The sequence below is a fragment of the Prionailurus bengalensis genome, chromosome B3 (genome assembly GCF_016509475.1).
Source record: "Prionailurus bengalensis isolate Pbe53 chromosome B3, Fcat_Pben_1.1_paternal_pri, whole genome shotgun sequence".
Lineage (NCBI taxonomy): Eukaryota > Metazoa > Chordata > Mammalia > Carnivora > Felidae > Prionailurus > Prionailurus bengalensis.
In genome coordinates this window covers 82,334,386-82,349,674 of record NC_057355.1, presented here as the reverse complement: position 1 = coordinate 82,349,674, position 15,289 = coordinate 82,334,386, and the positions used below count along the sequence as shown (strand labels likewise).

The 15,289-nt window shown below is 38.5% G+C and overlaps 1 protein-coding gene across 3 annotated transcripts in view; it reads right to left on the bottom strand.

The window, feature by feature from the left end:
* The window catches only part of AKAP6 (A-kinase anchoring protein 6), a 480,061-nt gene extending 465,918 nt beyond the window's left edge, over positions 1 to 14,143 (bottom strand). For all 3 annotated transcript variants that reach the window (XM_043555958.1, XM_043555961.1, XM_043555960.1), the window contains exon 1: positions 13,937 to 14,143. The gene's annotated coding sequence lies outside the window, so the exon portion shown is untranslated. The remainder of the gene's footprint in view (positions 1 to 13,936) is intronic.
* Between the last annotated feature and the right edge of the window lie 1,146 nt (positions 14,144 to 15,289).

The following is a 15,289-nucleotide window of genomic DNA, read 5'->3' as shown; positions in this document are numbered from 1 at the left end:
GTTCAGAGCACAGCTAGAAAGATCATGCGGATGGAAGGGGCTTCCATGACAGAGTGTCTAATAATATGAGGGCTGTGGTTTAGAAAAGGGAAAGCCAGGAGGTCAGGGAGCAGGCCCTAAACCTATAACATAATAAAAAATTATTTGGGGATCCCCTAAGCTCATCTTCACCCAATCCTGCAGAATTAGAAACTGTACAGGACTTGGTGATTCAGCAGACTTGGGTCTGGGAGAAGAAAGAAGGAACAAAAGGCTGTGAATGATGCCCAGTCTCTACCCTGAGGGAGGGGACTGAAGGCAAGGCTTTATTCTAGACAGGGAGTTCAGAAAGAGGAACAAATTTGGAATAGGGAAGAGGATGAGATCATTTTCAGCATGCAGAGTGAAAGTACTCATGGAAGATCCACAAGACATACAGAAGGCAGGAGAAATAGAAGTCTCAGAATCTCAGAAAAAAATAACCAGAGCCTAGAAATCTGAATTCATGAGACACACATAGCTACAGGAGAAGGCATTGACCAGCACAGGACCCTCTAAAGAAAAGATGGAGGGTTAAAGATTTGTCCCTTCCAGTCTAGAACCAGACCCATGGTCTCATGGGAATCATTTTAGACCAAATAAAACATTACACTTGTTCAGGTAGTAGGCATTAAACATATAGAACACTTGTGAACATTTAATCTCTATGACTTTTTTAGCTCAAACAATTTTACAGAATAAAATGTAAAATTTATTGGCTGCATTTACATACAATGTAGTATAGTCCATAGTTTTCATAAGAGTAGTTTATTAGTGTTCCTCTCAAAAAACAAAATATAGGTGTGCCTGGGTGGCTCAGTCAGTTAAGCCTCTGACTCTTGGTTTCGGCTCCGGTCATGATCCCAATGTCATGGGATCAAGCCCCATGTCTAGCAGCACACTGACAGCACAGAGCCTGCTTGGGATTCTCTCTCTCTCTCTCTCTCTCTCTCTCTCTCTCTCTCTCTCACAACATAAATAAATAAACTTAAATATATATAGGAAAATAGTTGAAGTAAATTGGCAGATGCTAAGTAAATTATAGAATTACTACTCCAGAGACAGTTATTTGAGGGTGACATGACAGGCAGTCTTCCTATCCTCCCCCAAATGTCCCTTAGTAACCTTGTCAAAAGCCTGTTCTGTCCTAGAGGATAGGACCCTTTTTCCCAGAGATCTTCCCCTTGTAACCATTTCTCATTTAGTCAATTTAGGTCCACTTGTTTGTCTTAGTAGCTGAACATTTAGACATTTATGGTTGAGGGAGTAATACAATGGTTACTAGTAACAATATCATGACCAATTACTAAGTGAGAGCATGAAGCAGGGACCGTTCTGGGAGTCATGGCATTCTTCTCAGCAAGCTTGTGAGGCAGGTGTCAGCATTTCCATTTTACAGACAAACAAACTGAGGCTCAGCAAGGTTGAGCAACTTGCCCAAGGAACACTGTTAATAGCAAAAAGCAGAATTCAATATCAGATCGTTCTTTCACCAAAGCCCTTGAGTGCTCTTTGCATTACTTCACTTACTCATTTAAGGCCTAACTTTCATCACTGAATTATAAAAATAGTAATGGTTAACACTGCTATGGTAATTAACAAATTGGTGCGTTGAACCACATGAAACTGCCAATGTTTGGCCATTTTTGACCTACAGAAATGGAAATTTCATGTAATTTGACCTTTAAAAAGTACATACATTGGTATTTTTTTAAATGTCTAGAAAAGCAGTGTGACTTTCTAAAAAGATTCTACATCAAGCAGGAAGGGTAAAAGAGAACCAAATATTTCACTCACCTCATTAACAGAAAATACATATTATGGCTAAAAAGAGAAATAACAAATATAAAATACATGAATTGGGAAAATAAGGACTGTTAAAAAGGGTTTACAACTAAAAATTATTGTGAAAAACAATAATTTGCTGATGTAAGTACTAACTTAGACATTGACTATAGGTTAACCACAAAGACTACTATGAAACACAAGCCTCATGAAACACACAAGTGTGAAATTTAAATGGTGTATAAATTAAAGTATGTTTTAATCTACGTGAAGGCACTAAGAAAATTTAAAATGTTCTATGGAACATTGTTTTGGAAAAACTCAAAAGACTGAACAATCGAAAGATATGGAAAACCCTATAACTGAGGCATAAAATATTAGAGCTACAAGGAAACAAAAAATCATTTAAATATAGTCCTTTTGAGCTATCAACTATAGCCAAATTATGGAAAGAGCCCAAATGTCCATCAACTGATAAATGGATAAGGAAGATGTGGTGTGTATATATACACATATAATGGAATATTACTCGGCTATGTAAAAAAATGAAATCTTGCCATTTGCAACAAGGTGGATGGAACTGGAGGGTATTATGCTAAGTGAGATAAGTCAGTCAGAAAAAGCCAGGTATCATGTTTTCACTCATATGTGTAACTTGAGAAACTTAACAGAAGACCATGGGGGAAGGGAAGGAAAAATAAGCTACAAACAGAGAGGGAGGCAAACCATAAGAGACTTTTAAATACCGAGAACAAACGAAGGGTTGATGGGGTTGGGGGAGTGGGGAAAATGGGTGATGGGCATTGAGGAGGGCTCTTGTTGAGATGAGCACTGGCTGTTGAATGTAAGTGATAAATCATGGGAATCTAATCCCGGAGCCAAGACTATACTGTCTACACTGTATATTGGCTAACTTGACAATAAATTATTAAAAATAATAATAATAAGTGAAATAAAATTTTAAAAGTAAATAAATAAATAAATTTAATCCTTTTGATTTTTTGTACAGGAAACTAATGTTCAGCAGACACTAAAACTCAGGTTCCTTACTTCCAGTCCAGGGCTCTTTAAAATAGACCAGAATAGGAACACCTGGGTAGCAGCTCAGTCGGTTAAGTGTCCAACTTAAGCTCAGGTCATGATCTCACGGTTTGTGGGTTCGAGCCCTACATCCAGCTCTGTGTTGATAGCTCAGAGCCTGGAGCCTGCTTCAGATTCTGTGTCTCCCTCTCTCTCTGACCCTCCCCTGCTCACATTCTGTTTCTCCCTCTCTCTCTAAGATAAATAAACATTTTTAAAAAATTTTTTAATACTTTAAATTAGATCAGAATAACATTCTATTTGAACACAATAATGTCCTTGTGTGTTTCAACTGGCCATGGCATGTATTGCAGATGTAAGAAAATTTTCATGAGGCATAACTTTTATCCTGCAGCATGATGAGGCTGCTAAAGTAGGCATCTTAAATATGTTTCATAACCATAAAATAAAAACACTATGAGTTTTAAAATTCAACAGCATTACATTTTCTTATTCAGCCTGTTATTATTATGGTATAACCAGAACACAGCCCTCTCCCAGGATGTTTTTCTAATTACTTTTGGATATTGTTTTGCCTTTTCACAGAGAAAGGCATTCTAAAAATAGGATGCTGTCAAAATGGCTTGAATTTCAAGAAAAAAAATTTCACACCTGCTCTCTGAGAAATAAATACTCAGTTCAAAAGCATGACATTTAGAATATGTCTTTGGTACAAAATCCAGCTATCAGTATCCACTGCTAAAACACAGTTTGCCTCTAATTCAACATAAATGGCGGAAATCAGCTATCCTAATTATTACCTTCATTTATGAAGCTGTATGTTCTTCTGGATAAACAACTGTATTGCTGTGTGCCTGTGCTTTGCTTTACTTCCCATTAGAGTATTTTAAATAGCAAAAGGAAAGGATTGACTGTCATAGCTTATCATTCCCCCTATCTTGTCCTTTCCCTGGAGATTCTTTAAATAACCACCAATTCATCAATCTGAGATTTACACCTAAGGATTCATGGTTGAAAGAAAAATAAATAACTGTTTCTGAAGGAGACTCAAGTTCACTAAAGAGATAGAAAGAAAGAGACAACCAATAGAAGTATCAGTGTATCTTTCAAATGACCTGTGAAACCCCAGGTATTTTACAGAAACCCTGTAAAGAGTAAGAGCCCATCAGAACTGCCTAGGCAATATGCCTGCTTTCAATGGAATAATGTAGAATAACTGGATGGTGCATGATGGCCTACCCATCAACCACGAGGGCTTCCTGGCATGCCATCTGAAATAATAAGAGCCACTCAAGGATGCTTAGAAACTTGAAAAGCATCACTGCAAAAGAGAACCCATTTACTACATATTGAATATAATCATATTGCCTCCCTCATAGGGTTATATAGATTCATTCATTCTTGCAAAAAATATTTATTGAGCATCTACCATATGCCAGGCATTATTCTAGGAGCTAATGAAACATCAATGAACAAAACAGACAAAAAAATCTCTGCCCTTGTGCAATTTGCTTCATACTAAGACAATGAGAAAAATGTATAGTTTGCAGATGGCGATAAGTGCTATGGAGAAAAATTAAGCAGGGAAAGGAAATTAAGTGAACTAATACATGTGCCCAGCACAGTATAACCATTTAAAATATATTAAAGGGATTTTCTCTCCATTAATGAAAGCTTTGAAAATTATTTCCTTGGTTTAGGGATTGGAGTTGAGAAATTAAATTTCTTCTTGGGAGAATAGTAATCTTATCCCACTACTTCAGAGAAGTAAAATAATAATAATTCATTTGGGGTGCCTAGGTGGCTCAGTTGGTTAAGCATCTGATTCTCGATCTCGGCTCAGGTCTTAACCTTAGGTTTGCCAGTCCAAGCCCTGCTCTGGGCTCTATGCTGGGAGTGGAGCCTACTTAAAAAATAATAATAACAATAACTTATTTATCAAAGCTTTGTGCCAATAAGATTACATAAAAATGTATTTTCAACCTGTAAAATGGATATTCTCCTCATTTTATATGTGGGGAAAATGACACTCTAGGAAACTCAAAATCAAAGATTTAATAATTATAGGTTACAGGGGCACCTGGGTGGCTCAGTCAGCTGAGCGTCCAACTTCAGCTCAGGTCATGATCTCACAGTTTGTGAGTTCAAGCCCTGTGTCAGGCTCACTGTTGTCAGCCTGTCAGATCCTCTGTCCCCTCTCCTTTCCCCTCCCCCACATGTTCTTCTGCAAAATAAATAATATTTAGCAATAATAATAATAATAATAATTTTATGTTAGAGCTGAGATTCAAAGGTAAATACACTAGCTCCAAAATTTACCCTTCCAAGCTCTGTTTAGGGTGTCAGAAGATGGAGTGATTCAAGAAGGAAGCCTCCCCTACCACAAATCTCCTGCATAGAGAATATCAGCATATATACATTTGTGTAAATTATTGGATTTTAGGATTCTAAAACCCAAAATGGAAGCCCTCATTTGGTGCAAATTATTGTAAAAAAATCACTTTAGGTTTGGTAATACAACATTTCCATCACCATCTGAAGTTTTAGACTATCTTTAAAAAGGAACATTTCGTTTTGTCCTCAAGCTTGTTGACCCCACTCATTTACTACTTCTTGTTTAGGTTTTTAATCATATATGGTAGTTATACAAGGATGGCGTTAAGATCTTATATCTAAGAACCAGAGAAAAACAACATGGCAAAGATCATGATTCTTGTTATTTTCTTGAAGAATAATAAAAAATAAAATAAAATTTGGCACCTAGATGGCTCAGTCTAGCATCTGACTCTTGATTTTGGCTCAGGTCATTATCTCGCTGTCATGGGATCAAGCCCTGCATCCAGCTCCGAGCTAGGTGTGGAGCCTGCTTAAGAGTCTTTCTCTCCCTCTCTCCTTGCCCCTCCTCCACCAAAATTAAAACAAAACATGTGGGCTTATTCACCTTCACAACAAATAAATCTAATAATATTAACCAGAGAAAAGAACAAAAGGAAAAACTCTCTGAGTAAAAAATATCCTGGTGAAACATGTCTCTTCTTAAGCTGGTTATGTTACCTTTTTCTTTGTCCTCTGCCTCTTAGCCTATTCCTTTTCAGTTTAATTGGTTAAAATTCACATGTTTACAAATCATGTATCAATTATTTATTGCTAAATTAGTGAAAACCATAATATCTTAATTCACCAGTCTAATTCTTTATTAGTTCTCAAAGCAATCGTTAGTTCTCTGAGATAGTTTTAGAGGTTGTTTTTATTTCTTGCCTTTCTTTTCAAATCTGTCCTTTCTCTTCAAGCAGCTGCTCTTCTGAGACAGGTTTTCCCCTATGGTATTCTAGAAGCTGAATGCCACACCTACTTGAAGCTGAAGAAAGATACACTGCTGTGGTGCCTTGCTGCATTGCCCACCTTCTCACCACACTCTCCTTCTTATGTTTATTTATTTTAAATTGAAAACCTAACGTAATAACAACACTAAAGGACAAATTTTTTAACTACATTTGTACACCTGCTTTTATTTTTGCATAATGTCCTGCTATTCTGAATATTTGTAGTTAATCCCACTCAGGCTGCCTGCATGAGTGACCAAAATCAATGTTAAAAAGTCATTCCCTTTTGGGGTGCCTGGGTGGCTCAGTCGGTTAAGCGTCTGACTCTAATTTTGACTCAGGTCATGATCCCAAGGTTTGTGGGTTCAAGCCCTGTGTCAGTCTCTGCACTGGCAGTGGGAGCCTGCTTGGGATTTTCTCTCCCTCTACCCGCCTGTTGCTCTCTGCCCCTCCCCCCCATCAAAATAAATAAACTTTAAAAGAAATTTTAAGAGTCATTCTCTTTTACTTCACACACACACACATACACACACGCATGCAAAAAAAAAAAAAAAAACAAGTTAAATACAATGTGATATTTGAATTAACTACTAAAGCTAAATGTAAGCAGATTACTTCACTATGGGAGCACCAGTGTTACTTGTTTTAGATGGGCTATTTTTATGCTAATGTAATGGGAATAAACTGTGGCTGGGGAGACTGGAGGGCTGCTGGAGGAGAGAATCATGGTGGGTCCAGAGCTATGCCAGAAGGTAACAGGAGTAAGAAAGAGACTGGTGGGGTAGAAACAAACTATGAACTCTAAGAATTGAAAGAGCTGAGAGGGGCGTGAAACAATGATTGTGAGGGGACCAAAGTAAAGAGTTATTTCAGGAAAAATATATAAATCAAGGAATTGAATGAAAAGAACGAAAGATGAGAGGGTAGCCTCAGATATACCTAGAGCTCCATCTCAGAGAACCTCTAGAAAAAGAGAACTAGTCCACACTGTCTGCAAGCACAGCCCAAGCAACAGAATGTTAAATCTATGACAAGCTCTCCAGGCTATATACATGCACATGCTTTTGGTTGTCCTAATTTGTAAAGTGTTTGTTCCTTCAGCACATGATCTTGTACATGGTAGATAGCTGACACATTTGTTGATGGCTGACTAGTGAAATTATCTAACACAGCTGGTTTTACAGCTTGTACAATGGTGGCCACAGTGGGCATTAGGATCTTTACCAAGTACACAGTAAGGCCATGAGTCCTTGGTGCTTGATCCTTAGAGAAAACTCCAACGCCCCCTAGTTCTCTAAGAAATGACAAGAGCCCCTCAAATATTTGTCAGGTCCTTGTTTACTCTCATCCAGTCAAAACCAACCCCCAAAAAAGTTCTTTTTCCTGTGCAGCAAGTGCCATTATTCATATTAATTCTCTAACAATTCTCTGTACATCTGTAGATTAATATAGCTTCTTCTCACTGTAACATGATGGGTCAGAGTGTTTCACATACTATAAGGTCCAGGAGTCCATTACCAATATCTCATTATTATAAATAGTCATGGTAGATCCAGACTTACAAACATCAGCATGGCTGGGACGGCCTTGCTAGGGAAGGGTTCATTATAAATATTGACTATAATTCCCCTTTTAATTAAAAAAAAAATGTGAACTCTTTCTGTAGTAGTATAACCTCAAATTTTAGGTCCCCAGTTTCCTGGAGAGAGAGAATATTAATAAAATAAATAAATAAAGATAATGCTGAAAAAATATCCAGCCAGCATAAAAATGCTGTGTAATTTAAATAAGAGTTAAACAAAGAAGGTGATAAAAGTAATCAAGGAGTAAACAAAGAGTGGGAGAATAAATATAAACAATGAACCCACAGGATGGTTAATTAGCTTGCTTTGCAAAGATCTGATTTCTCCCCTGAAAGCAATGGTAATGACAAATAGGCCTGACCTACCAAATATCTTCAGGTATAATGTAACATGTCCCCCACTGCCTATAAAAGAAATGCCACTGAATTACTGTGCATGGCACTGAATTACCATGGATGCCTTTAAATTACCACGTATGGAGTCTTTGCCCTGGGTTGTTTTGACAATGGTACTTAAGTTATTTTAAGCTCTACAATTTCTGTTTGAATTGTCCCAGAGCAGAGGTCTCAAACTCAAGTATCTACAGGGCTCAGGCAGTAGCAGTTGGGGGTAAATGGAGGGGACTGATGGGAGACCATGATGAATTGGAGAGTACTGCTAAGTCAACCCTTGCCAAATGAGACACATCATCTAATTCTTAAAGAGAAATCTGGAACTTAAATTTGAGTGTCAATTTTTTATATCAAAATGGCCATACAGGACTGCCAAATAACTTGCAGGGTCCAGTATAAAATGAAAATGCAGAACCCCTTGCCCAAAATTATTCTTATGAATTTCACGATGGTGACTGCAGAACATTAAATCAAGTGAGGACTCTTCTTAGCACGGGCCCTATGTGACTACATGGGCTACAAGCACATGAAGCCCGCCCTGGAGGCCTGCAGGCCAAGTTTGGCCCATGAATTGTCCTGCTTGAGACCATGTTCTAGAGATTCTACAATCTCTCCCCATTTCTCTTTGTGACTCAAAGCACCCAGCTGCAAAATTCCTGGAAGAATTTGAAACATGCCATTTAGCTGAAAAACAGATAAAAACATCACTGGTGGCTTACAAGGGAAACAAAGTCTCTCCTCTGTCCTCACCAAGTCTCAAAACCAGCTGGGGGATTTACCTGCTGATAGGGATGTGCTTATAGAGAAAAATATCTTTTGTCTTATTAATTCAAAATACCTAAAAGTCTGTTGCTGTGGCCAAAGTCCTATAAAAAGTGATATTCCCCCAAAATGCCTTCCCACTCATGGCCCATTTACAGAGTTGGGTATATGCAATTGCCATCAAAGGAAAATAATCAATCTGCAAGTGATTGATTGTCACAAGTCAGACACAACTTACATATGTATGAACATGCACCTGAAAACTTTCAGGAAAGTTTATGAAAATACAATCACAGTTTTAAATGCTTTAGTTAATATAATCACTTAAAGAAATGTCTCTCATTTAAAGTGATATTTGTAAGGCATACTAGGAGGAATGGACAGGCTGCTCATGGCTGGAGGTGACTGAACTTGTGCCCGTGTGGCATATACCTCCACTGGCTCACTGGATAAAACAATTTAGAAGGCTCTCAGGATAGTTTTTAAAAGTGAGAAATATGTTTTGTAAAAGTGAAAAAAAAATCTCTCCTTAACTGATCTGTCATATACATTTCATATTTCCATATGTCAGGTTGAAGTCAATTGAGATGGATATGTACTTTGTGGTTGATGACAATTATACCTTCCAGAACAGCTCATATACCAACAGGATGATAACTGCCATGCAAGCTTTGTTTATACCTAGCAAAATTCTAATCCAAACCTAAGCAGAAAGATAACAAGGCTGTAATTTGATGCAGTGACTTTACCTCCACATGTACATCACACATGCATAGGCACCTATACATATGTGCAGAAATAATATCTATTATATTATTAGATATATATATCTTATATCTATTATATCATATGTGTGTATAAATATATATATATATATATATATATAATATCTATTACCAAGTGGAACGTAACTAAATATAAATAGTAGTATTATAGTATCAGAGAGAATAAATTATTCCAGTATAAATTTACCTGTTTATTTTTGTCTACCCCTCTAGAATATAATGGGGGGAGAGATTTGCATCTGTCTTGTTTACTCCTATGTTCCCTCACATTGCCTGGCACATAGTAGATACTCAATAAATACTTGAATTGAACTGAATCCATAGGATCAAAACAAATTATAATTCACTGATTCTAGGATTAGGAATAGGAGGAAATCAGACACATGTAGCAGGACTACAGACTTCCCTAAATTCCACTGACCTTTTATTTCCTAGTTAGAATCTAACTCATGCAGTCACTGTACCTACTAACTCTATTGCTTTCATGTCAGCCTCTCATTTCTGTAGCTCAGGCAGACACAAGCATGGACCTCCTTGGAGCAAGCTGGGACAAAGGTTAACGTCTTCCCAGAACCTAGAAAAGGCTAATGAGCTCTGTGGAATGATATCTCTAAGTATTCACCATACCAGAATCAATATCAATGTGCTGTCATGTATGCATTAGCCCCACAGTCAAACAAAGAACAGCCCTTAGAGCCCACTAATGATGCTGGGCGTGGATAGCTGGAGATGGGCAAGATGATGCAGACATGACTGTATCAGTTCTCCTCAAACACAAGGCTTCCAGGATGTTGCACAATACCATCATTCTGGTACTTTGTCAGAGATAGGAAGCATTTGGATTCAGCCACTGATACACTCAGCAAAAAAATTCTTTTTATCTTCTTGACCCAAGAGATATATTTGGAGTACACCTTCTGGCTGTGAGAGAAGTTTCCTCTTCTATTCCTTGTCTGGTGCTACCAGGGAATGCAACTGTCTTAAAGTTAGCTGAGCACTATTTATGTAGCTGATGAGATAAAATCAACAAACTTGATTTATTATTGACCTAGATAAGACCTGCCTTTAGTGCAATTCCATCATGCCCATAGTCATTCATCTAGCATTTCCAATATGTAGATCCTACTAGAAATATATGTTGAGCCAGGGTACTGGCAAAAGTTCTAAGCCTCAATTCTGTATTCGTTCAATCTCTAGGATCAGATAAAGATCTCACCAAAATTTAAGCTCTTCTGTGCAGTAAAATTGAACTTAGTGTCATAAATGGAATTTCATTCTATGTGTGAAAATGTGAAATCTGATTTTCCAATTAGAATGAGAAGAGTAAGATAAGTATGATAGAGTAAAGATGACTGATCCGTATGGTACACACAGTTAAGATGTCACAAAACCAAAATGTCTATGGGTATCACAGTCAAATCACATTGGTTTGGAATCCTCACCCAATCACTCATTAACTTAATTTAGCCAACTCTGTTAACCTGGCTAAGACTTGGTTTCTGCAAAACATGAATACCACCACCCAAACCTAAAAATGCAATTATTATTCTCTATCTCATAATGTCATTATAAGGGCTAAATGAGATATATATAATGTTAGGTCCAGTGCTGGATACATAATGAGAACATTATGAGAATTGTTATTTTGGTTACTATTTCTATCACTCCCATAAATAATTAACTTATTTGCAACTTTATAATTCAGGGGGGAAAGAAAGGCCATAACCAAAAGCATGCAGAAGGTTAGCTTCTTGTGAGGTTTCCATGGTGGAAACTTGGCCACATAGTAAACATGGTCTTTATGACCTTTCACTCATCACTGTGAAACAAAATTCTTTCAATTCTAGAAAGTTTCAGTGAAACACCACTAAATGCAGCCATAGAGCAATCTCTCCCCTCCCCCATACACACACACACACACACACACACCCCATCCACCCCTTGGGGATATATTAAAACTAAGGCAACTGAAATAGCCTTAGCCAGTAATTAAGACACGCAGCTAATCAGAGAGCAGCACAGAAGGCTGTGGCCTTCTGCAAAGAAACTGAGGATCAGGATGACAGCTCCCATTACTAGGGCTTTGTTCTCCTGGAGCAAAAAGAGCACAAAAGCATAAAGTTGGAGAACTGTAACTGCATTTTGAATACTTGCAGGAACAGGGGAGGGTGGGGTGGAGGGGGGGGTCACAGGTTCCTCTGAAAGGAGAGAATATTCTACCAGATAACTGCGTCAGCCCACACCCACCAGCGCCTTCCCCACCCTCAAAGCATGACTCCACTTTTTCTAACACTGCCCTTAAGGAATCTGGCTTCTGTGACTTCCAGTAATTGTACAAATCACCCATGATGAAGCAGCTGAACACACTGTTAGACAAAAGAAACAAAAATTAAGCAAATAGAAAACTCATTAAAATGCTGGCTTTGGTTATTTTTACTCCTAACAATTCATGTTACCAAACAAGTCTTTCTTCCTTGCTTTTCCTTGGAAATAATACTTTTAAAGAATTCTAATGGGCACTGGGTGATTTTCTCCAGACTCATAATCCAGCAACTAGATACACTTTCCCTTCCCCCATCTCCATCTAGGACTCCTCCCTGTCACCTTACAGCTTCTGACTTAGCTGCGTTCATACCCAGCAGTCCCAGCAAAGCTTTCTGTTTGCATTATACAACAAAAAAGCAGGCAACGAACAATTCGTGGTCCTAAGTGCTTGCAATAAAGCCAGGCTGAGCTGACCTCTCCCATCCCATAGAGCTGCATGTCAGCCATATAAGCTTAAAGGATGGAGAGTAGTATGTATGTGATATGTATAAACAAACTAATTAAAATCTAAGGTCTCTCATTCCAGCTAGTGCCTAATGGGACCAATATGATCGACTGTGAGGAAAAAAAAGAAAGAAAGAATCACTCCAAGCTCACTAGAGATACTGCTTTTGCTGCTTCCTAGGATACATCTCTTTTAGGCTCAATAAACAGCCTAAAAGAAGGGCAACTCGGGGGTTGCCATTCTTTCCTTTAAGACTTTTCAAATAAAAACTATCAACTCAGCAGCACTGAGCCAAAAGACCACTCCCTGATTCCAAGTGGACATATTGATCAACTGAACTGACATGTGCCTCCTCCTTTCTCTGTCTTCGTAGCAATCAGCTGCACCAGAAAAATTCATTTCATTTCCCAAAACAAAAGGCAACACACGGCTCCTTAACTGGTACTGTCAGACTACAGTTTTTTTTTTGGGGGGGGGGGGGAGGGATATATATATATATATATATATATATATATATATATATAGGCAACGAAGATGCCTAAAGACATAGCTAAGAGTTGAAATGAACATGGTACATGTTTACTGTAGTTTAGAATTAAGTTGAGGTTATGACTGAGCCCAGAGATCTGTATTCACCACAGTCCCTGGGAACTCTGCTATTTATTCGTCTTACCAGATTCTGGCTAAAGTTAACAGCAGCACCCACTGGCACTTCCAGAGGCTCTCTTCAGCGTTACCCTTCATTGCAACTGCCGCAGAGAACAGACTTGTTACAAGTCCGCCTGCAAACAACTCCAGCTATTTTAGAGACTGTCTGGAGATGGAAAAATATCGTGGCAGGCTTTCAACTAACTATGAAGGACGTGGGTTGAAGGACGACCATATAAATCAAAAGGCTCAAGTAATTTCATTTGGTTTGGGTCTTCATGCTTTTAATAAATTCCGTCGTGAACAGGCAAGAGATCCCCTTTCACATCAGGGTTATGTCAAATGCTTATTCAGCATTCGCTCCTTGCCATGAAGAAACTGAAACCCAATCGAGGTAGATACTAAATTTCATACTGTAAATCACTAAATATTTCAAAAATCACAAGAGCAAATAGGGGACCAATTAGCTCTGCCCAACAAATAAAAGAAATATATATCTTCACCATGCTGAAATGCTGTGAACTGCTCATTTCAGAGCCTATTTTGGATTTTGCAATAGAAAATTATCTTATGCTTATGAAAAATTCTATGAGAACACCAAAAATAAGAGGCAGAGATGGAGCAAGGATAATTCTATGTACTATGATTCCTGTATGACTCTTACAGGCCTTTGTCTTAACCCAGCAGCCTGAAAAACAGATTTAGGTAAAACAGCTCCTCTTTCCCTAGTCCATTTTAAGCAGACAACATCCCCCCATCTCCGCCTTAGCAGACACCGACTAACCAACAAAACAGCCGTGCAATTAAGGCCCGGACATTCAACACTTACCATCTCCCGCTCCCACCGTCTCCTTTTGATGTTTACAGCACATCTGTAGGATGCAATACTAGGAGATGCCTTGTTTGACCTGCTGCATGATGCTGTGACATCAGTTCAGATGATGCAGCTCATTATGGGAAAGACTGCTGTTGCTATGGCAACTGGGATGTGCTAGGAATCCTTGCTGCATTTCCAGTGGAGCCTGAGACAATACGGAAGCCCTGTAAGAAACAGACGATATGCAAAATGTAGACTAAAGGGAGAGGATCCCTCATTGGACTAAAATCCATAGATTTAAAAGGGATTTCCCTGAAGGCACATTGGAAAAAAATAAAAATTATCTCCTACTTTGTTGTTACACATTTAGAAAAGAATGAGGTTGGGGGAGATATAGATTTAATACTGAGCAAATAAAAACAAATGCACAGTGTTTCTCTGTTAGGCAGTTTGATCACTTATTCCTCTCTGGACAGCATGATGACATCTTTTTAAAAGTTATTAAAAAGAATTTTTGTTCACTTGTCAAAAACTGAAAGAACAAAGCAGGGAGCAGGAAAAAAATGAAAAATGGAATATAAACAGCTGAGAAAGTGACTCTAACTCTGAAATAAATAAGTTTTAATTCTCAAAACATGAGCAAACTCCCACCAATGAACTCTGCCCTGATCATTTCCCCTGATGGAAACCAACCCTCAGGACCTTCTTAATGTAGTACAGCCCCAGCTCTCAGTTGAGCATTGACAGGCACATGCAAGGATGATCTATAGGGCATAACACATCACTCTCAATTCTAGGGCCCAATCCCTTGGCCTGCAGAGGACCTCTCCTGCTCACAGGCAAAATGCAAATCTTTTTTGGGAACAAACCTGGTGGTTGGAACAAGTAACCAACCTCCACAGTCACTGACGCCCCAAATATTGGAGCTCTGTTTTCCTTCCCTGGGGACAATAAGACACGGCAGGAAATTACTTGCACCTCTCCCCCCACAAAAGCTGGAATTGTGTGAAAAGTCACATTTTTTTTAATTTTTTAATTTTAGAAAGAGAGAGAACATGCAAGCAGGAGATGAGGGCAGAGGGAAAGAAAGAGAGAATCCTAAGCAGGTTCCATGGCCACACAGTCCAACATGAGGTTCAGTCCCACAGCCCTGGGATCATGACCTGAGTCAAAATCAAGAGTTGGACGCTCAACCAACTGGGACACCCAGGTGCCCCTGAAAAGCCACATTTAAACAAGATACAGTAAGGTATTTCCCCAATTGTTGAAAGAAATGCAAATTTAAAGTAATCACTCTTTTCTATTCCTATGCATAAACAAATATTATGTGGTGGGAAGGGGTATGGGGAGGAGAAGATATGAACA